Here is a 22,418-nt window from a genome sequence, read left to right on the forward strand (position 1 = left end):
GTGTATGCTCCAAAGGGGCTGCAAGTCAGGTGAAGTATGTTAGTACGACCTCTTATGTGCCTCCTGTCCCTGTGCCCTTTGGCCTGAGAAGGGGAAAGGTGGTGCCTATGGCTGAGGGCAATGTCCCTCCTGTAGCTCTACTGGTATGCCACACTTTGTAGCAATAGTGTGCAGGACATAACATGCCATGATGATCTGGCATACTACTGGTGGGGCATATAGCAATTCACCACCAGAGTGGTAAAAGGAGCGGGAGGAGGACTTAAGCACCCCATACATGCACTCCACTATTCACCGTGTGGCTGTGTGTGCTGCATTATACCTTACCTCACGTGGAGCAGCAGGATTCCTGAACGGTGAGAGCACGACTGGTGAGAGTGGGTACGCACTGTCCCCTGCAAAGGTGGAAATAGTTGTTTGTATTGATTTGTCAGGGCATGCTATTATGTGTGTCATGTGACAGCTTGCAGTGCATGATTGTTGTTACTCACCAATGAGCCATGTGTTCCCATGCGTTCCTATGCCAAGTCCTGGTATAGCATGGGAACAGCGTTAAATGAAGCTGTCATGTGTTCTACCTGGGTAATTGGCATTCACATCCATGATGACGCCCTTGGCCTCACAGATAACCTGTGCTTTGAAGGAATGCCAATGTTTGCCGTTGTGGTAGATATACGTTCTTTCTTGGGGGGGGAGCTGTAGTGCTAAATGAGTACAGTTGATGGTTCCCAGTACCCATGGAAAATGTGTAATGTAATAGAACTCCTGGCACTCTCTGCCTTTCCTGCAGTGTGCATGGCAAGTGTATGTGCCTATGCACATATGCAATTATGAAGCGCAATACCTGGTGTAGACACCATGATTTCATGGGCTGCAATAAACCCCCAACAATAGCACAGATGCACTGGAATTAACCTGTTGCAAGGAAATGTAGGGCTGTTAGCACCTTCTCCAGGGGTGTGAGTGCATGGGAGCAAATGGTGGAAGATGCAAGGTCATACTCCCACTCCCTAACCAGCTCTAACATGACATGCGGAGGAAATCTGTACCTTGCATACACGTCCTGGTCTGGCATCACAAATAATACGTGTGGATGGAAAATCCTGGGCTTGAAGCTCCTCCTCTTCCTTCTCCTTCTTCCATAAATTATCAGTGTGTTTGGAAAGTGGAAAAGTTCGAACTTCGCACGCCGACCACTAACTGCGGGTGGACACGTCATCGTTGTCATTTCTGTCACTTTCGCAAATTACAATACAATATTTATGGTAAATAGGAAAAGTGTTACATTTAGGTTACTTTGTGTTATTTTGTGTAGAGGTGATACATTTGTAGATTTGCAATCACGCAGATACATAACGATGAAACATTGTCAAACAGAGGGCCCCTGCCCACTCAGGGGAAGCAGGCAATCAATATGTGCACGTCAAGTTTAGATATATGAATGGCGGCATGATAGGAGATCATGATAGGTATTAAAATGAACACATAATGATATACATGCATTGTAAGTATTTTTCAAACTTAGTAAAAGATATGAAATATATGAGGTGTGGTTACTCTGTGTATCAAGTGTCTTCGTATTGTGAATTAATTAAAAGGTCTTTTTGCAGTCGTGGCAAAGGTTTGCAAAGGCCGTCAGCAGTCAGAGAAATAGGTTTTGTAAGTTGGTCAACATGGTGGCTCTGGCCAGTTTGCAGATGGCTCAAGTGCTGGAGGGCAAAGGGAAGATATGATCTCTTGTAAACAGGAGAGCTCATTGCTGTAAGGTATAGGCATCTTGTGAACTTGTGGTTGTATTTGGAACAGGTGGTTTCTCCAAAGGCAGTTGCTGAGATCAGTAGTAATACATTTCAGGACAGCAATTGTGTTGTCAGAGAGTGGACGGAACTCATGTGAATAGAAAAGGTCAGTACTCATAAAAAACAGACATCGGATAGGTTTGGGAAATGTGGTTATCAAACACGAATAGGTCAAAAGGGAATTTTTGTGTCTTTCTCTCTTCTTCATGTGCTTAGATATTTTTAGGACAGGTCTGTGTGCATCATTAATAGGAATTCTGTTTTTGAGTACCTAAGAGGCAAGGCTGCCACTAATTATGGAGAGGCTTTTGGGAAGGGGTGTGTTGAAAATGTAAACCTTGTAATTATACCTTTTTAGGGGATTCTGTTATAATGTCTGTGTCCAATGAACGGTGTGGGTTTTGGATTTATCTGTACAGGGCAATCAATCATGTCTGAGGGATGCCTTTGTAATGGTATCTGGGGGAGTGCATTAATTGTTGCAAACTCTACATAATGTGTGTTCTTTGTGTGTTTCAGAGAGATCAGGATTAGTGTGACTCTTAGATGTCGACAAAAGGCGCACCTACTAATTCTAGAGGTTGGCCTCATTTTTAAAAGGGCGGAGTTTAAGGTCCACTCCAACAATCTGGCAAGTCAGATAGGAGCCTTAGGTTCTCCGAAAATGTTGTAGGTCTCCTGTTCATCCAGCTCAACTGTAGCACTTCTCTGCTTGCACCAGCGCGTGCATGAACAAGAAGTGGTTTGCAGGCACCAAGAGGCCTGTCTGGTCCCAAGGCGGAAGTTCCACAGCCCAGCTGTGAAGCAGAATCAATTGGGGGAGCACCAGTTCGGACCGCTTCAAGGTTTTGACGTCCATGTAAGTGCATCTTTGTCAGGTTAACCAAGTGGGGTATAGAAGAAAGAAAAGGAAACATGTTTTTTCATTTTCTTTTTTAGGTAGAGCAAGAGATGTGTTTGTGGGTTTGGAAGGGAGTAAGCAGGTTGAAGTGTGAATGTGTTTAGAAAGTATATGAATCGTTTATGTTGTTACATTTTCTTATTATCTAGTTTGTTATTTTAGATATGTCTTTCAGCGCAGTGTGTTACTCGTGGGGATAGTGTCAATACCCTTGAGGTTGCTTGTCTGATTGGCTGGAGCCCTCACTTTAGAGTGAGGTGGTATTTTATGGTAAGACCACCAACAGATACCTTTCTGAAGCAGATCTTCATAAGGCCTTACTTGTACTAATTGCACGGGCAGACCCAGCACCTCAAGTTTCTTGGTTAGTCTAACATAGTGTGGGTCTCATCTGGTAGTTTTGGAGAAGATGGCTCTTTAGTGGAAAGGGCCATACTAGTGAAAAGAGGAAGAGATATAGCAGTGTTGTAGTGGAAAACATTGACCTCCATCTATGCTCGAGTGAAGGCGAAATCTCAAAGGAATAGAAAGGATGTGTGCCGGCGTGTTTTAATAAGATGTTGTCTTTTTTGTGTAGTTGAGGAACACATAGTTATTGAAGCGGTTGTGACAAAGAAGTGAGTGTGGAGAGTGAGCATATGGATCATCTTTTAAGGGACAGAAAAGGAGTTTTTGGGTAGTAGTTTTTATATTGACAGGGTTGGGTCTTCTTTAATAATATCGGGATTTTTGGGGATTTTTGTTGAAACATGGAAACTCCATTGCATCATTTATGTCAAGTGCTCCCCGGACACAAAATAAAAATTTTGAAATATCATCATGAAAGGTTGAGGGAAACGAAAGGCAATATGTATTTTAAAAAGAAATGTATTTATTTATTTATGTATTTTATTTATTTAGACATTAGTAAACCACACCTAACCCTGAGGCATCTGGGCGCTGGTTGTTTGAATTTACATACAGTTTAGTGACGTATCGCTTGCCAGTTGAATTTCAGATTGGTGGTACATTACATATTTGTGCATACATGCAAAGGTATAACTTTGCAGTTCAGTTTTGGCAAAGAACATATAGTTGCAGTAGTGTTGGGAAGCATTATAATTCATAAATATATGATGGGGTTTGTGTTTTAAAACAAAATGCTTTTCCGATACAGAATCCTTTCATGCTCCATACAACCACCATTCGGCACTAAATTAAGTCCTTTTTTACTGTTGCAGCTCAAGAAGTAACTCCATTTTAATAAAAATAGAAAACAGACAATGGCAGTAGTGGAGTGAATAAGACTTAGTACACAAAGTTTATGGCGTTATCCGACTAATACGAGAGACACGGTATTAAGGACCAACAAAGGAAAACCCAGGCGAAGTGCAGACGCTGAGCACACAGAGAGGGTTTCATGCCCGAATAATGCGCGAGATGTGTTTTTCAGAATAATTCAAGAAAATCTCAGGACCTCAAAACCACAAGGGAGGCAATATAAACGACAAACAGTGAAAATAGGTAAGTGGTTCGTAATTAGACCCAAAGGCAAAATCGAGTGTTAGAGAGTAAATGTGAAAATAACACAGAATGGGTAAGGACACTAAGAATGTTGTTTTTCTCGATAGCTGGATACAAACTGGAATACAGGGGAAGGATCAGCACGGGAAGGAGTAGTTTAGCTACCACCAAGCAAGAAGCTAAATAAAAACCAGATTTAACACCTAAATTTGGACATTCAATAGAGGGTAAGCATGTGCCTATGACCAATGTTCTCAACAGGCAAATGGTTAACTAAAATAAGGAAGTAATATCAATTTAGAAAACAACAAATCTTTTCTATGATTTTTTCTCTATTTTTTCTGTAATAATACACAGTTAAGTACCGCCCCTCAATCACACCAACAAGAAGTGGACTAATAAACGGAAAAGAAAAATCTGTATACTAGATTTCTCACCCATTAAGATATCACTATCAAAGGTAATTAGAACACCATGTTTTATTATTCTAAAAGTGAGTAAAGAATGGGCATTGAGAGCGCGAGTCACAATAGCGAGTCCTTTAATATAATTAATATTTGTTTTTGACAGACATATCGAAATGCCATGAGTCTATGGGCCACTACTGACCTAATGAGGAAGTGTGTTGGCAAACTAAGGACCAAACCCACAAGCGGGAGAAGGTAAATGTTTTACCAATTTCCCAGCATCCTTAATAATTGAAGGTATAATAATTTGAGTATTAAATACAGAATCCTAATTTATTTATTTATTAGATATACTCTTAGCCAAGAGGCTTCGTATAACACAAAACATACAAACATATACAGGTAATCAATACAGGCTAAAATCACACAATTCTAAAAAATATGGCATCCAGTACACGTTAAAATATTTCATTCAATACATTTTAAAATCGCAACAATCTTTACATAGAATATAACAAAGTAATATATTAGATTAGTATCATTACCTCTCATAAAAGACATCCATAGTTCAGTAGTGTGTGTCATATCAATAGCATTGTTAAAAGATTTAAAAGATTTGGTTCTAATCATGGTTAGACTTTCACAAATCATGATTAAATGATAAAGTGACTCAGAGACATTATTGCCACATAGGTGACATTTTCTCATTTCATGTGGAATATTCAAAATATCGCCTTTGATTGCTAGCGCTTCCGTCATATAAAATTTCATTAAAAGATAGGTACGTAAAGTGCTAGAGCTTGGATATGCAACGATATATTTAGGGGGCATTGTTCTCGTTAAATACTCTTCAAGATGCAGACCACTTTTTGACTTCGAGCCAACATTAATATCATTTTGCTCATCCCAAAACTCAAACCCTTTCTTTTTTATGTCCCTTTTTTGCGCAGTAAGCGTTAACATTCCAGGAGTACTCCCAGACATCCATTTATAGTATATTCTTTGTAAAATGCCAAAGGTACCAACAAGCATATTTCCTTCTAACCGAAGATATGCTTCTACGTAGGGCACAATAATTGTGTCGTTTTCAAGAGTAACCACCTTTTCATAACTCAATACACATTGACATGTATAGGCACACCAAATTCCTTTAATGGCGAACTCTAAGTACAAGTATTCAACACTCAGACTGTGTGGTAACCGAAAGAGCTTCCTCAAAAGTTTAGCCTCAAATACAACCATACCTTTGGCAAAAGAGTGACCCCATATCTCGGCAGCATATAGGATCATTGATAGTATTTTAGCCAAATAGATGTTTACTACCGAAGTGGCAGAAAAGCCTCCATTGCGACCAATGAAGGCACTCAATGCATTCGTGGACACTAGGCAGCGGTTCTGAAGTGCTAGCCAGTGGGATTCCCATGTAAGTTTTTCGTTCACTATAATACCGAGGTATTTATATGATGTAACTTGTTCCAATTATTTTGAGGCTAAATACCACAAATATCCCTTGGGTCTTTGTTTTTTAGAGAATAACATAATTTTGCTTTTATCGATATTTATAGTCAGGCCATTTGCAGCGGAATAAGCCACTAGTGTATCAAGCATATGTTGGAGACCGGCTGGCGTATAGTCCAGTATAAGCAGGTCATCCGCATAGGCAAGCCATCCAACTGTCACCCCATTGACTTTCACAGGATTAGCATTGGTTGTGTTAAAGGCATTCATCATATCAGACAAATAGAGGTTGAAGAGGATTGCCGCTATCATACACCCTTGTTTCACTCCACGGCAAGTACCCATATTTGTCGATAACCTGCCAGCAGCGTTGAGTCTTATTCGAACCGAGGTATCTGTATGGAGCAGCATCAACGTCCGCAGAAGTCCTTGCGGAATACCCCATGAATTAGGTTTTTGCCACAATTTATTTCGCAGGATGGTATCAAATGCGGCAGAAAAGTCTATGTAGGCACAATATATATCTAATTGCCGTTTGGCCCATGCATGCTCAATTGCCGATGTTAGAATTAATAAGTTATGCGTGGTACTAGATTTATCAGGAAATCCTATCTGATTTTGTGGAAGGATGTTAGAAGCGGCAATCCATACATTCAACTCTTGGAGCAGTACCTTGGTGAAAATCTTAGAGGAGACATTGAGCATTGCTAACATTCTAAAGTTAGCCGGGTTATCCCAGGATCCTTTTTTATGAACGGTTAAAATATGGCTTGTTTGCCGCGAGGAAGGAATGGCACCCAGCCTACCAATGTTCTTAACTAGCAGCAAAAGTGCCGTATCCCATAGAGCTGGCTGTTTTTTGATCACAAGGTTGCAAACACCATCAGGGCCTGCCGCCCGGGAATTTTTCAATTTATCTATTATCCTAACAATGTCTAAGAAGGATGCATTGCAATCCCACGTGGCGTCTGGCAATAAGAAAGTGTTGGTTGGCTGTTCAATTTTGCCTAAGGTTTCTTTGATATATGAAGCCCATCTTTCCTCAGATATACAATTAATAGTCACGTCACGCTTTTTGTGTTTTCTAAGGAGAAGCCAGATGTCTTGGTTGTTATTTGACAAGGCCATCGTTGTAATTTTTTTCCATAGATCCATTTCGGTTTCCCTTTCATGTTGCTTAACCCATTTCTTGTAACTCATTTTAAGTGATTATATATAACATGCAACAGTTTGAACAGGTAAAGGTGGATCTGTGTTCTTTACTGATATTCTAATAGCATGTCGAAGATGCTTTTTTGCTTCTCTTATCTTGTTGTCATTACCGGCCCTATGAGGAAGTTGATATTACTCCGTTCACTGGCAGATTTATATGCCCTACATTCGCACACATATTCACAGATATTCAGCATTAGCAGACTAAATTTAGACAGAATTTGACTCGCAGACAAAAGACCAGAAGTTCCTTACTTGGTGAACTCACGTAGCAAAGCAGATACAACATGAGTCACATTCTCAAGATTTCGACAGTGCCATACGATTCTGTTTTTACCTTCGTTCACATGGATCAAACCATTATCATCATGATTAATGTCGACATCACATTTTCCTGGGAATTCAAACAGGAGGCAAAGGGGAAAATTATCACTCTCTTCACGTTCCACAATGCCAATATCCCTTATTGAGTGTAGACCCAAATCGTTAGTAAAGATATCATCGAGAATGGCTGCTGATCTTCCTTCAACCCTGGTGTATTGCATCAAGGCGTTGCCTGGAGTAAGTCCATTTAGTTTGACTAAACCATGGCCATTAGTAAGATTCGCCCATTTGTGTCCTTGCCTATTGGATTTCTGGATGGTTGCATATCTGATCAACCTATCATTCGCCTCTTGGTTATTACTAAGATCGCCAATTTTTGCATTCAGATCGCCTAGTAGCCAGATTGAATAGCGGTGACTGTACATCTTTAAAATGGCATCTACAGTATGCACATTTTCTATTGTATGGACCATGTTGGGTGGGTCGTAAACATTTATAACTATTATAACTTCCAAGAGCCAAGTAAGTTTAGCAACTAAGACATATTGGGTGGACTGAGAAAGCTTTTCAATCTTCCATGGCAATCGGACAGATATCAGCAATCCCCCTTTAGGACGACCTAGGGGGCCCTTGGTAGCTACCTGATGTACAGTACTCCTATCATCTAGTTGGATTTCTGAGGATAACCAGGCTTCCTGGAGAGCTACTATTTTAAAGAGCGATAGGTCATCAGGCCCTCTGCCTCAAATAGATGGGAGTAGCCTCTCGTATTCCACGAGTATAATAGTTGTAAGGTGTGCAGTCAGTTACGGGACTCTGCAAAGTGGGATTTGAATGTCAATGCAACCATTGCCAGTATCCTTCAGGTATGTCATCACTGCCACTTTTGACTGCGTACATTGGAGGGGGATTTCTTATTGGAGGAGCAGGAGGACTTGATTGATGGATTACTGGCCTTTCCCCGCTATTCACCATTGGCTCATGTTCCTGATTGGAAAGATGGTGAACACTGGGATCGACAAGAATAGGCTTATGTGGTCGAGATTTCACAACTGGTATCATAAATTTATGAACATTATAGCCCATACGTAGAAGGTCTACCTCATAGCCTAAAACATAGTTCAAAATGCCCTCAGCCTCAAAGCATATATTGGTGGTGTATTTATTTGTTATTTCTAGTTGATCCACCAGACGGATATCGTTGGAAGTAATAACCCGCAGGGGCACAATCGATTTAAACATGCTCAAAATCACTGATCGATTCAGCGGAAAAGGTGGTTTATCCATATGCACCTGTGTTATTTGTAGCACATTCATCATTCCAACATTAGCTGCCTCCTTAACACCGCTATGCAAAGCTCCATTTACAGGGTCTTTCAACAACCAAGCATCTGGCAGTGTCGTTTGCTGCAATGCTACTACCACACTAGTGTTTGACACAGGTGCAGCAGCACACGGCTGCTTCGCGACTTAAGTGTTTGCCAAGACCAAAGATGACATAGAGTCATCAAGCACACATATTAATTTAGATGCAGCATCAGTAATTTTACTGATACCCACCTGTCTCTGAGCATTACCCACATCGGTGATTGTGGCTGGTGGAGCCTCAGCAACACAGATATCAATGCTTACAACAGCACCGGAGTTAGTTAGTGGAGTCTATTTCTTTTTCACAATTCACTTACTATACATAATGGCTTGATTAACACGCAGGGGCTTCCTTTTGGCAGAGGTGGGCTTCTTCTCTATATTAATATCAATACATGATTTGATTTGTTTTTTCACATTTGCTACTGCAGGAATTATCGCATGTGACTTTGCACGCATACTGACACACTCTTTACAACATACCTCTTTTAATTTAGTATGAATTAGCAGTGATTGCACATCGATTTTCGTTTCTAGATGTGAGCACTTCTCAAGTAACATTGAGAGTAGGTTTTCCAAAGCATTGAACATTTCATCAGAATTCATGCTGGTGTCTGCATCATTTTCACTTGAACCTTCCCCATTATCAGTCATCACATTTCTAGGAGAGCATATTAGCTTACCAAGCTTACTATTGGAGGTAAAACTAAAAACAGGAGGTATACTTGAAATATACTCAGACGCATTCTGAGGGAGTGAGCTGATATTGAAGGCGTCTTTAATGTTAGGCTCGGGAGCCGGAGCCATCTTAGATGGAGGGGTAAAGTGCATAGGGGTAGCTACTGCATCAACTAGGGACATTATGTACTCGATCTCTAAATCTACAAGCTCAGAGTTGGAAATATCAATGGCACTTGTAGTTTGGCTACTAAATTCCCTATGTATGATAGCAGCGGTACTCCCATTGCCATGTAATGCATTGTTACTATTTAATACTCAGCATTATCAGGCGGTATTAGCATCACATTAGGCATAAAATCATTAGCTTTTGGATCGAGGAGATTGGGAATGGATTTAATGTCAATATTGGAATCCTTATCGAGTTCATTAACACTGTTAACATCTTTGCCACTGTCAATGTGATCATGAGGATTATCTGCCACAGGACCACATAACACATCACATAGTAGTTTTGCGCTAACACACCCGAGGTTGCTAGTCAACTCAGAGGCCACGTCAGCAGACGCTGAGGTGAAAGAAGCAATGTCAATATCAGTGTCAACAATCTGAGCTTCTGGCATAGCACTTGGCATTTTCCCAAAAGAATCGCTAATCGAATTTCCCTGTGATATGCCTTTTTTCAGGCGCGAAATGATTTTGGGTACACAGATGCGGCGATTTCGCAAGTTTTTGTGCATGACTAATTCCCTTTCATAGTCATCCATAGCGCCATACAATTCAAATGTGGTTGTAAAGAACAAAATAGAGCTAGGCTTTTTAAGGGAAAAGAAAGGTGATAAAATAGTGATATCTAGAAATAGTAAGTAGTAATATAAGCAAGTATACGCTACTAGCTTAGCATGAGAGTGGATATAGACTGCTAGAGAACGCACATATACTGAAAATGCCAATTGCAAAGAGCACTGTGACGTTATGACGGCATGACAGACTGGCAATCTAGCAATCTAGCAGTTTAACAGTATAACAGCAATGGTGCAGCAATTAAACAAACAACCAACAGCAACAGTAATATTGAGTGAGAAAGCAACTAGCAACTAGCGATATAAGCAAGCTAACAGCTGACATCTACACACGACTTGCTTACCTGGTCTGTTAGCAGGCCCGCTGACCCGGGACCTTGAGAAATGAGGTGTTAACACTGCCGCATGTACTTCCTAGTACTCAGTTAGAGCACATCCACAGGGCCGGGCAAGACAGCGAGGCAACGTAGAGGGACGTACTCCTACTCATGTTCTACTCGCCTGTTCGTACTGGCATAAAGGGCATGAACAAGAGCTAGTAGTAAGACAATAAGATGTCGGTTGAGTAAAAAGTATTGCAGTTCGCTTGCCGAGCAGCAGAACAGCAAAACAGCCACTTCCGAGCCACTTCTCGGAGCACGCGCGCAGGAGCGCACGGCTGGCCCTTTTTCAAGATGATGGGGGCGTGGCTAACTTGTCCTACAGAAAATACATAAAAATATATATACTAGGTGCTAAAATTGTAGTTAAGCAGATATAATTATGTTAGAGTGTCCACAAGGGTCCACAACTGTCCATATGTGAAGTAATGTCCATGGAAGCGCAGTAATACCGTGGTGAGCAGGGGTGATCCAATGAGAGTAACACAGCAAAACAGCCACTTCCGAGCCACTTCTCTATCAACCGCTGTGCCAATTTGAAAAAGATAATTACTTAATTAATGAAGATCGAGTTTATCATTGAAAGAAATTGAGTTTTAAGTGGAATGTGACATTACTCCAGAAGAAAGTCCCAGATTGACGTTTGAGGACTGAAACATGTTGAGTTTAAGTGTCTAAGTGACTATAGACTTTGGAAAAGATTACAAGTTCAAACTGAACATTAGAATATCATTTAATGAGATACTCTGCAAAACAATCTATTAATCTCGATGCCGAATGTATGGTTTATTATTGTCACAAAGACTATTCATAAGTCTTTTTTATGTATGTATTGTCTATTTTTATATTGAGATGTTTTTATATTGAATGATTAATAAAATTGTAATTTTGTAATTAGGCAACTCTAATGGCCTAATTGCTGATAGGTTCTATCTACCTCTCTGTATAACAAAGGGGTTTGCGTTAAATACACTGCTTTTGTGTGAATAGCCAGGTTTTTAAACCTTTGCGAAAGGCCACTAGAAGGATTCAAATCTTTATGCAGAGGGTAGTGCTTTCCAGTGTTTAGCAGATACCACTGGGAAGCTGTTACCCCCTGCTTTTTGTAGTTTGTATTTGGGAATGGTAAGTACATGCATGTAGGCTGTAAGCGTAGGCCGGTTATATTTGTTATATTTGTTATTTGTGAATTTATTAGATAAGTACTTGGGGGCTGAATTCGAGATACATTTATGTGTCAGGGAAAGGGTTTTGAAAAGGATTGGATCACCAGTGTAGAGGGCATTACAGTAATCTAATCTGGATAAGATGAGAGCTCTGGCCATGGTGATGCAACTGACAGAGGACAGGAAGGGTCTGCCAGAGTTAATGAGTTTAGAGATGTAGGCTGTGACATTGACTTGTCTAGTTAGTGTGAGGGCAGAATCAAGGTAAATGACAAAAGTTTTTACTTCCTTAGGGACATTGATAGTCATGCCAATGATGTCAATTGTAAAGGGTTTTAAGGCATTGTCAAGTTTGTTTAGGTGGTTTTGTGAGCCAATGAGGAGTAATTCTGGATTTTCATTGTTTAGGCATAGGCAGTGTTGGGCCATCCAAGCCTGGATTATTTGGTAGATTTAATTTAGAGATTTAGGGCCTCATTACACGGTAGGTGGTAAGGGTTTACCGGTACCGGTATTTCACGGTACCGGTAAATCCTTACCGCCTTACTACGAGGTCCCTTTGCGGGTTGGGGAATTTAACGCCTGCTTTTTGCAGGCGTTAAAAATCCAACCCAAAAAGGGACCATGGAACTAATTACGGTACCGCAATTTGCGGTACCGTAATTAGCGCCTTCCCCATTCCCATTATGCCCTATAGGGCAAAAATGGGAATGGGGAAGGGCAATGGAGGAAGGAGGAATTACCGCCTTCCCAACCTTGGAATAGGGCGGTAATTCCCCTTTCCTCCAAGGCGGTACCGGTAAATTACCGGCATGAACCATGGCGCTAATAGCGCCATGGTTTACCGCCTACCGTGTAATGAGGCCCACAGTGTCTTGGTAATAGGTGCCTGTTAAGGGTATGAGGATGTGGGTGTCATCTGCGTAGTTAGTGTAGGTGACAACCAATTCATCAAGAAAGTCGAATAGAGGTTTTGTGAAAACATTGTAAAGTGAAGGGGAGATGCAGGATACTTGCATAACTCAGCAGGTGACAAGGGCTGGTGGTGCTGCTGCAATAGGTGAGAATACTCTGATGGTTCTATTGGTTAGACAGGACTGTATCCACTGTATGGCATTAGTTAAGAAATTAGCTGCTGAGGTGAGGTGCTTGCATAGTATGTTATGGTTGACTAAATCAAAGGCCACAGAGAGGTCGAGCAGGAGGAGGAGTGCTAGATTGCCGTTGTCTTTAATCTCATCCATTTGTTTTTTAGATCCAACAAAGCAGACTCTGTACCATGTCCTGGGCGGAAGCCTGGTTGGCGGAGGCCTAAGAGGTTGTTTGTTTCCATATGATTTTGGATTTACAGATAGGCTGCTTGGTCCAGTATTTTGAGGAGGGAGGGTACTGTAGTTATACAATGGTAGTTAGTGGGAATGTTGGGGTCTTCAGTAAGGAGAGAACCCATGCATCTTTGAGGTTGGTGGGGACGATGCATGTTTCAAATGAGACATTGATTAATGTTGTGATTAAAGGGGTGAGTTCGGCTGGGCATTCTTTGATGACTGACACTGGGTATATGTCACCTTGGCACCTGGAAGGTTTGAGGGTAGTGATAATTTTTCCAACTTTGGTTGTTGAAACTGGGGCAAAGTCAAAGAAGGTGTTATGGTTCTGGACTGTGTAAATGGGAATCTGCAAGGATTGGCAGGGGGAAAGGTTCAGCTTTTTTTGTTCAATTTTTAATCGGAGTAGGGCAAATTTGTCTAGAAGAGCTTTTTGTATATCTGTGCACCTGGTGGTGTCTTTAAGGCATGATTCCTGGGGAGGCACTGGTTACTCAAGCTTACGTAGGATCGCAAATAATTTAGTGCCAGAGTTGGCTTTGGTAATTCTTTCATTGTATGTGGAGCTTTTAGTTTTGAGGATGGCTTTTTTTGTCGTTTTTAGAGGTGCTAGTGAAGATGCCTTAGTTGGGTTTGGTGGGGGATTTTTTCCAATTGGTCTCACCTGTTCTCTTAGTGCTGCATAGAGTTTTAAGATTTGGAGTGTACCATGAGTTTAGGTGAGCATGAGGTTTGGTTTTACGCAAACTCAATGGTGCTACTTTGTCGATGACAGCTAGGAGGGTTTGGTTGTAGAGCTCCACCATCATGGACGAGTCATTACCAGAGTTGTTCTAATGTTCTATGATGGGAGGCATCAGGGGTAGTAGTATCTTTAGTGTTATGTTGCAAGAATTACTGGATGGGGCAGCTGGGGCCTGAGTAGGAAGTGTGTCTCTATTCTTGTTTTTTGGTGTGGTGAATTAGATGAGGTGATGGTCAGCCCAGGGACATTTTGTGTTGGAGAGGATATTAATATTGCAGTTAGAGACTGCCAGCTAGTCCAGTGTTCAAGCTTAATGTGGGTAGGGTTAGTAATGCGGTGTGTAAAGCCTAGCACTTCAATTGTATTGGTGAGGGTGGAGGCATTGTCATCATTTGGACCTAGGTTTAATTCGCCCATCAGAATAATTTGGGAGGATGGCTTGGTGTTCACTGAGAGAAGTTGGGCCACGTCTTCTTTGAAGGAAATTACTGGGCCATGGGGTCTGTATATAAGGTGGAGGGTCAAGGTGATAGAATAGGTTAGGGACATTTTGATGGAGAGTAATTCCCCTGAGTGGAATGAGTGGTTAGGGATTTCCCTTTTGAGGACTTGGTTTTTCAAATAATTGCCACTCCTCCTCCTTTGGCTACATGTTTATCTGTTCTGAAGATAGTGTAGCTTTCTGCAATGGCAAGGGATAGTGAAGGTCCGGCTGCTACATGGAGCCATATTTTGGTAATGGCTATGAGGTCTAGGCTATTTGTAGTGACGAGGTCAGCGATATCTAAGGCATGTGCTGGGAGATATCTTGTGTTAATGAGTGTGCCATTGAGTGTGGAGGCTTCTAAGTTGGCGATGTCCTGGGGGGCTAGGTTGAGCGCATTCCTTGAGCGAAGCATCAGTGTAGGCGTAGGTAGGAATGGGGTGCTCTCGATAGTGGAGGATCCACCAGTGTTGGTGGTTATGGTGGAGTTGAGTCTGGAATCTTTCGTGTTCAGTTTAATTAAGATTTTGGTGGAAAGGGTAGCTGGGAGAGATAGTTGGTGACATCTCTTAGTAGTAGAGTGTAAGGTTCTTGAGTTGAGGTGTGCTTTTCTCGATATGAGTGAGGGGATAGTTGTTTGCTGTTGTAGTGGGGCTGTAGTTATTCGAGACAAGAGTCTGAGGTTTTGTGTGGCCAGTGGGTATGTTTGGGTAGGGCCATTGGGTGTGGGATTGAATGTGGTGCTCTGGAGGACAGAGGCATAAATAGGCTAAGGCAGGGTGTGTACTTCGGTTCATTGATCATAGTGGGAACAAAGTAGTTAGCCGGGTGAGAAAGTGTCAGGAAGCGGGAGGGAGGAATTGTGTTCGAGTCTGGGAGGATAGTTGCCATTTTTAGGGTCACAGTATTTTTGTAGTTGGGTTTGCCATATTGATGAGGGAAGGCTAGGCAGGTAGTAGGCTTTGGGAAGCCCTGGTTTTGGTAGAGGCTGCCATGTTTGTACCAGGGATAGTAGTTTAATGCTGTCTTCAAGCAACAGTTTGAGTTTACACAATGATAATGACTATAGGACACAGGTATGGCATGCTAGGTGAAGGTGACTGTAGTGGCTCATAGGCTTTTCGAGTAAACATGAGCTCGCTTCTAGGTGAGAATCATTAGCAAGGCAGCATAATGTGGTAGCCTAATGCACATTTGAGAACATATAGGCACCTGTGCAAGTAAGGCAACATGATAAAGTGGGCTAGGGTACATTTAACAACATACAGACACCTCTCGTGCAAATCACTAACAATGCAGTGTAATGTCAAAGGGCTAGGGCACATTCAGCAATATACAGGCACTTCTAGAGCATATCATCGGCATTACAGCATGAGAAATGGTTTGAGTCACCTTCAGTGGTTATAAGAGCTCTTATGGGATCAGGTCCTCATTAAAGTCACAGCGAGTGTCGGTGAAACAGCGTACGTTTCCAAGGATTCCGTTTAGAGTTAATGGGTGAGGATGAATGTACGGCTAGGGACAAATTGCTCTGGCTAGTTTCTGACAAGCAGTGTGGCTTGCCTTCCTGGGAGGGCTCAAGATGATTTGAACATGTCTCAAGATGGGAGATTGAGTCAAGAGAAGGGCACTGTAATGCGCAGTGGACAATGTGCTTTTTGGTTTGGAAGCAGGATCCTTACCATAGTGTGTCGGCGTTGAGGGCTGCTTGTGGCGATACTTAGGGCAAGCCGTCTCTCCCGTCACCGACAGGCACAGACAGGTGCCTTTGTTCAAGGGCCTTAGTTGCAGGTGTCGGCTTCTACCTGCTGGAGATAATAACAGGCTCTTCAGGAACGGCATGGCCAATTAGAGGGGCATATTGGAGGCTTGCCTCTGCAAGCACATCAGGGTCAGTCAGTAAATTCGATAACAGTCATTTTGGACGGTGCAAGTGGAATTCTATTTGAAATGTTCATGTTTCATTTAAAGACTATGCAACCTTGTGGAATAGAGGCACCCACGTCTTTGCAACACGAACATGTGATGTAAACTGAACACAGGCATAATGGTGCATGCGAGCACTCCGCTCTACCATTCATACGAGTGTTATCCCAAATTGGAGCACCAGCTCCTAGTAGCACCCGAGGGCTTACCTTGGAAAAAGAATGTGAGCCAGCTGCTCCTGCAGCTGACGGTGGGTGAAAGGAGGGCTCCTGCCCTTGGAAGACTTCTTGCTGTCGATCCGAGTAATGGTGCAACTTCAGCAACAGACAGGTGCCTTCGTTCAAGGGCCTTAGTTGCAGGGGCCGGCTTCTGCCTGCCGGCGATAGCGATAGGCCTTTCAGGAGTGGTGGGGCCATTTAGAAAGGGGCATCTTGGAGGTTTGCCTCTGCAAGCACATCAGGGACAGTCAGTAAATTCGGTAACAGCCATTTTGGAGGATGCAAGTGGAATTTTATCTGAAATGCTCACGTTTCATTTAAAGACTGCGCAACCTCATTGAATAGAGACAGTCAGGTCTTTGCAACACAGATATGCGATGTGAACTGCACACAGGCAGAATGGTGCGTGCGAGCGCTCCGCTCTACCATTCATATGGTTTTATCCCAAATTGGAACATCAGCTTCTATTAACGCCCCGAGGGATTACCATGGAAAAAGATTGTGAGCCAGCTGCTCCTGCCGGTGAAGGTAGGTGAAAGGAGGGCTCCTGCAGTTGTGATAATGTTATATTGGAAAATCTGCAGTGTAAGGGAGAATTCTCAGCAATGGGCTAATTCCCTTCTACCTTAGAGACCCCTAGCTCTTTTTGCTGGACTTTAGGACTTTTAATTTTTATCCTGGAGAGAATGAGACCTGTTTCCCCCTCTCTCATGCATTTTCATTAATTTGAGCACTGTGTTTCTTGTGACTTTGGAGTCTGACAAACTCCACAGGCATCATCTTTTTTGACATTGTGACACACAACACCTTCAGTGCAGTGGCACAGGGAAGTCTTTCAGATTTCCCAAAGGTTTGAATACCTTCTCTTGGATAAACTAATGTTTCCAAGAGCAGTGAAGCGCAATTGACTTTCCTTACATTTGTAACTTTATAGACCCAGCACACACTATCTTACAATAGGGTGCTGGAGGGCTTACTTAGTATCCCCTTTGTCTATCTTCTGATGTAACATTTGTATGTTACCCTTTCTACAATTAATGGCTGGTGGCTGTGGTTTACCTTTTCCTACCATTGTGTGTTTCTTGTTAGAAAGATCCTTCTTGAGATTTACTCCTTGCGCCAAATCAGGTTTGGTCCCTTTGTTCATTTTGTCTTTGACGGGATTCACTACTGAAGTCCGCCTCTGGCTCCAGCATGTCTGGCATGGCAGGAAGTGAGGGAGATGCCCAAAACTCCCTGTGCTTAATCCCCTTGGTTACAGGAATGCAACCAAAAGTGATTGGCTGTCTGGCTGTTCTTAGAAGACAGCCACCCTGCTGTGTGAGTGACAGCTAGACTGAAAATTAATTGGAGAAAAAGGCAATGTATTTTGCTTGGAAGGCAGAGTTGACCACTGGATGAAGAAATCCCAAGAAGAACTTGGAAGAGATGCCTGCTGCAACTTCTGGACCGTTGGTTTGCCCGGTGAAGCCCTGCTGCAGTGCTGAAGCTCTGAATTCGCCCCGACTAGAGAAGCCCTGCAATGGACGACTTCTCCCCTTGGATTGGTGGGACCTATTGACTCCAAGACGAACTCATCGGGGGGAGGAACACCAGAATTGAGTGTCTCATCTTTAAGTCGGATCTGAGCTACAGGAAGATCCACCGGGCTCCCATGAAGCAGGACTGACCGAGCCTGAGCCACCTTAACAGAGTGTTGGACACCAGATGCAAGGAAAGTCCATAAGGTATCCGAGAACCGCATTGGTGCTATTCACGAGAAGCTGAAACCGCGAAGTGCCATTGATCTGAAGTTTGCCCATTGCTGCCGCCAACCTTCAAACCATAGTGCAGGAGTCTTCCGATGTCCTCCCTCTTGTCCTCATGACGGAGGCCCGGGAAAACAGGATCTGCCATACTACAACTGGAACAGAAGCTAGCTGGAACCAATTTCTTCAGACCTAAGGTACTGTAAACTAAGGGTTACATACCACTTGTTGTTTAGCCTTGCTAACTCTCAGTTGAGACTTGTCTTGGTTGCCATTGCATAGTTGCTTGCAGCTTTGCCCCTCACACACCTGCTAGCTTGAGCCCAACAGTGATTTCATTTTGTACAAAGACCTCTAAAACATTGTGCAAGACTCTTTACTTACCTTCAAGAAGTGCTTCAGCTTACCTAGACTTGTGCTCAATTAGCATTGGCTGGCCTTGCTCCCTGAAATACTCTTCTAACCTCTGACTTTGTGCTTTAACTATCCCTCAACAAAAGCCACACATTCTGTAATGTGTGTAGCTGGGAAGGGTTAATTTACTTTGCATTGGGGGTTCATACATACTTACCCGCTTAAGAATATTTGTTTACCATTGTTTTATTCCCTCATCTTTTCCTTTTGACATCAGACTCAATATTTCTCTAAATGTGTCAGTGATATATCAATGTCCACAGTGTCCTAGTTATTTAAGATACTTCAGGGTGTAGTAGAACGTGTCTGTGTGCCATCCCAAAAGGGTATCTACTGATTTAAAGAAACTGAGAGTGTGTATTTTGAAGTATATTTTTGTGTTACATATATTTGTCACTGTGAATCTCTATGTTATAACCCTACAGCTCACATTGACCCCTCTTGAGATAAGCCTGGCTGCTCAGTTACTCTACCAACCTGTGTAGTTCATAATTATACCAAAGGTTGGGTTAACTATTGCACAGAGGACTGCATACAATCTTGCATAACATGTGTACTTTCTTAGGGACTAAATATAAGTGGTCTAAATTGGACAATAGACTGAATATCTTGGAGCTGTGGAGGTTATATGAGAACGGCGTGAAGGCCCAGAAGGTTGTGGCTATAGAAGAAGGGAGGAGGAAGGAAGGTATAGGAATATTTTCTGCACCACCCCCATAAGGGTGTTATCTTTTATCGCCATCAGAAGGGTATACAAATCCAGAGTTTGAACCTTCATATTCTCCAGTGACTACTTCAGTGGTTACGAGACAGTCAGGGGTAACACCTCCATCTGCACCAATTTTCGAGAGAGAGGAATATGAAGGAAGCAGAACGGTAACGCCTTCTTTAGTAAAGGTTGTTGGCAGGCCCCAAATGGAAGAGGAAAGATGAAAAGTCTATCTTAAAGATAAATCACCATTAACCATGGGACTAGAAGAGCCAGAGGGAGAGAGGCTTGTAAGAAGTAGGCGAGAAGGAGAGTCAGCGATGGAGAATTGTCCCCCCGGTTCCAGGATAGATTACGGAGAGTAGTGGAAAGGCAAGAACAGCAGAATCAGGAAGAAGCCGCAAGGTTAGTACAGAGCAAAGTAGAATTGGTACAACAGGATGGGGTAAATAGCAGGAAGACGAAAACACAGAAACACAGGAAGCGGAGGAAGGGAGATGGAGACATGGTCAGATTCTCATATGGCTGGATAAATATGTCATAAAGAGACTAAGTGTGGACATAGAAAAATAAAGCACTGCTACAGATGCAGAATTTAGAACGAAGGGGAAGAGAGGCAGCCTGCTACGGATGCCCAGAGCATCAAGGGGTGTAATAGAAGGGACAGAGGAGGAAGAGGAGGATTGCTGGGAGACAGACAATGAACAAGGAGGACAGGAAGCAGAGGCTACACCTCCCACTCTATTAGGGACTCTACAAAGGGGTCTTTGGACACACTGTGGAGCCCGCCTGGCTATAGGGAGAGGGCAAGTGCAGATAGGGGAAGCCCAAGTAAAGGCAAGAATGACACAATACCCGCTACTCCAGAAGAGTCAGGGAGGGCATTTTATGTCCTGTGGTCACACATTGACCGGGTTAACTAAATGAAGATGCTTCCTTCACTCACTGCAGTGGCGGGGAAGTGGATATATGCTCTAGAAAAACAAACTGCTAGTGTCATGTTGGCAATTGGGCACATGAATAACCTGTTCAAAGCCTTGATGAGGGAATGGGCAGACGAGTTGTGGAAGAAAGCGGGGTATCCAGGAATTCAATTGGACACAAACACCCACGATGGAATTGCTTTCGATAACTATAGGGCACAAGTTTGGGGAGCACTGAGGATAATGTATCCTGATACGCCAGACATAAATTCCATTTTGGCAAAAACAATGAAGTAGATATGGAGGGCAGGGATGGGAGAAGTATGGGACTAAAATGTGGCTATTTTTATCATGTGTTGAAAAAGTGACTTCCTAAAGAAGTACCTTATGACCTAGACAAGGTCATAGGTATAGAGGTGAAGAGTTGGCTGGATATACAGGTGCACATTTTGCATTTTTGTAAGAGACGACAGGAAAAGGAGAGTACGGACCAGGCACAAAAGGCTGAGGCCAAGCTGGTCCAGAAAAAACTAGCAAAGATTTGTTAGGAGGAGGCAATGATAACCAGCCCCTAAAGGGACAGCAGGGACAGTTGGGACAACAAGGACAAATGGACTCTGGAATGGGACAAGCATAGACGTACGGGTATGAAACTGAACCAAGATTTCCACAGGGTAGGGGAGGAATGGAGCCCTGGTTCAAAGGGCCTATGGGAGGGTGGGATGGAGGAGTATATGGAGTGCAGTGTTATGTGTGTGGAAGAATGGGGCATGTGTCACAGGATTGTCGAAGTCGACCACAGTATTTTAACACAGGTCCCCTCCAGCTGAATATCACCCTATACCCGAACTCTGTGTCATTGCAGCAAGTCCAGCTTGATCAGAACCTGGGAACTAGAACAACACAGAACAACACAGAATCATTCCCAATCATGTCAGCCCAGGCACCTGTACAGGCTTGGGAGAAGAATCTTCTACCGAATAGGACAGTTAACCATTATACTGGAGCAAATGTACTTGGAGGAAACCCTTTTTCGCATCCTGTGCTGAAATGTATCAGCAATAGGCCAGTCCACAGGTATCTCTGACGTGTCCAATTCTATCGGTTACTACAGATACAGAAGAGGAACCCCGGGTTGGTGTAAAGGTAGGTAAACAGACATGGGCCCTCATTACAAGTCAGGCGTTAAGGGTTTAACGGCGCCGTCGGCGCCGTTAACCATTAACGCCTGATTCACACTTTAACGCCTGCTTTTTGCAGGCGTTAAAGTCCAAGGCGCTAAGCGACCTTGGTGCTAATTACAGCACTGTAATTTACGGTGCCGTAATTAGCGCCTTCCCCATACCCATTATGCCCTATGGGGCAAAAATGGGAATGGGGAAGGGCAAATGGTGAATGGGGAATTACCGCCCCACTCACCTTGGAATGGGGCGGTAATTCCGCCATCCACCATGGCGGAATCTGGCATGGACCATGATGCTGATAGCACCATGGTCCACCGCTTGACTTGTAATGAGGTCCATTATCTTTCATGGTCGACACTTGGGCCACAAAATCCTGTGTTAAAGAAGGTGGATTTCCCCTATGAGGCAAAGCAATGGACATGTAGGGATTCTCTGGGGCTATTCTATGGGTTCCATACACTGAAGATTTGCATATCAAGGTAGGTAATCAAACCTTATCTGCTCCCTTGTTATACTGCAAAGATACTCAAGCGAATCTTTTCAGAAGGGACCTACTGAGCAAGCTTAATATGTTGATCACTTTTTCAAAGGACTGCATAGTGTGCTCAACTACAGGATTTTACCCATTCGGAGAAGCAGCGCTTTTCCCTGTGTATTGCAGCAACAGCGCAATCAGGGGGGTGCCAATACATTCTGCATTATTCTTGTATGGGCTAATGATAGTGTTAAATTGGTTACCT

Source organism: Ambystoma mexicanum, chromosome 8 (assembly GCF_040938575.1).
Source record: "Ambystoma mexicanum isolate Mex_15411 chromosome 8, UKY_AmexF1_1, whole genome shotgun sequence".
NCBI classification, from domain to species: domain Eukaryota; kingdom Metazoa; phylum Chordata; class Amphibia; order Caudata; family Ambystomatidae; genus Ambystoma; species Ambystoma mexicanum.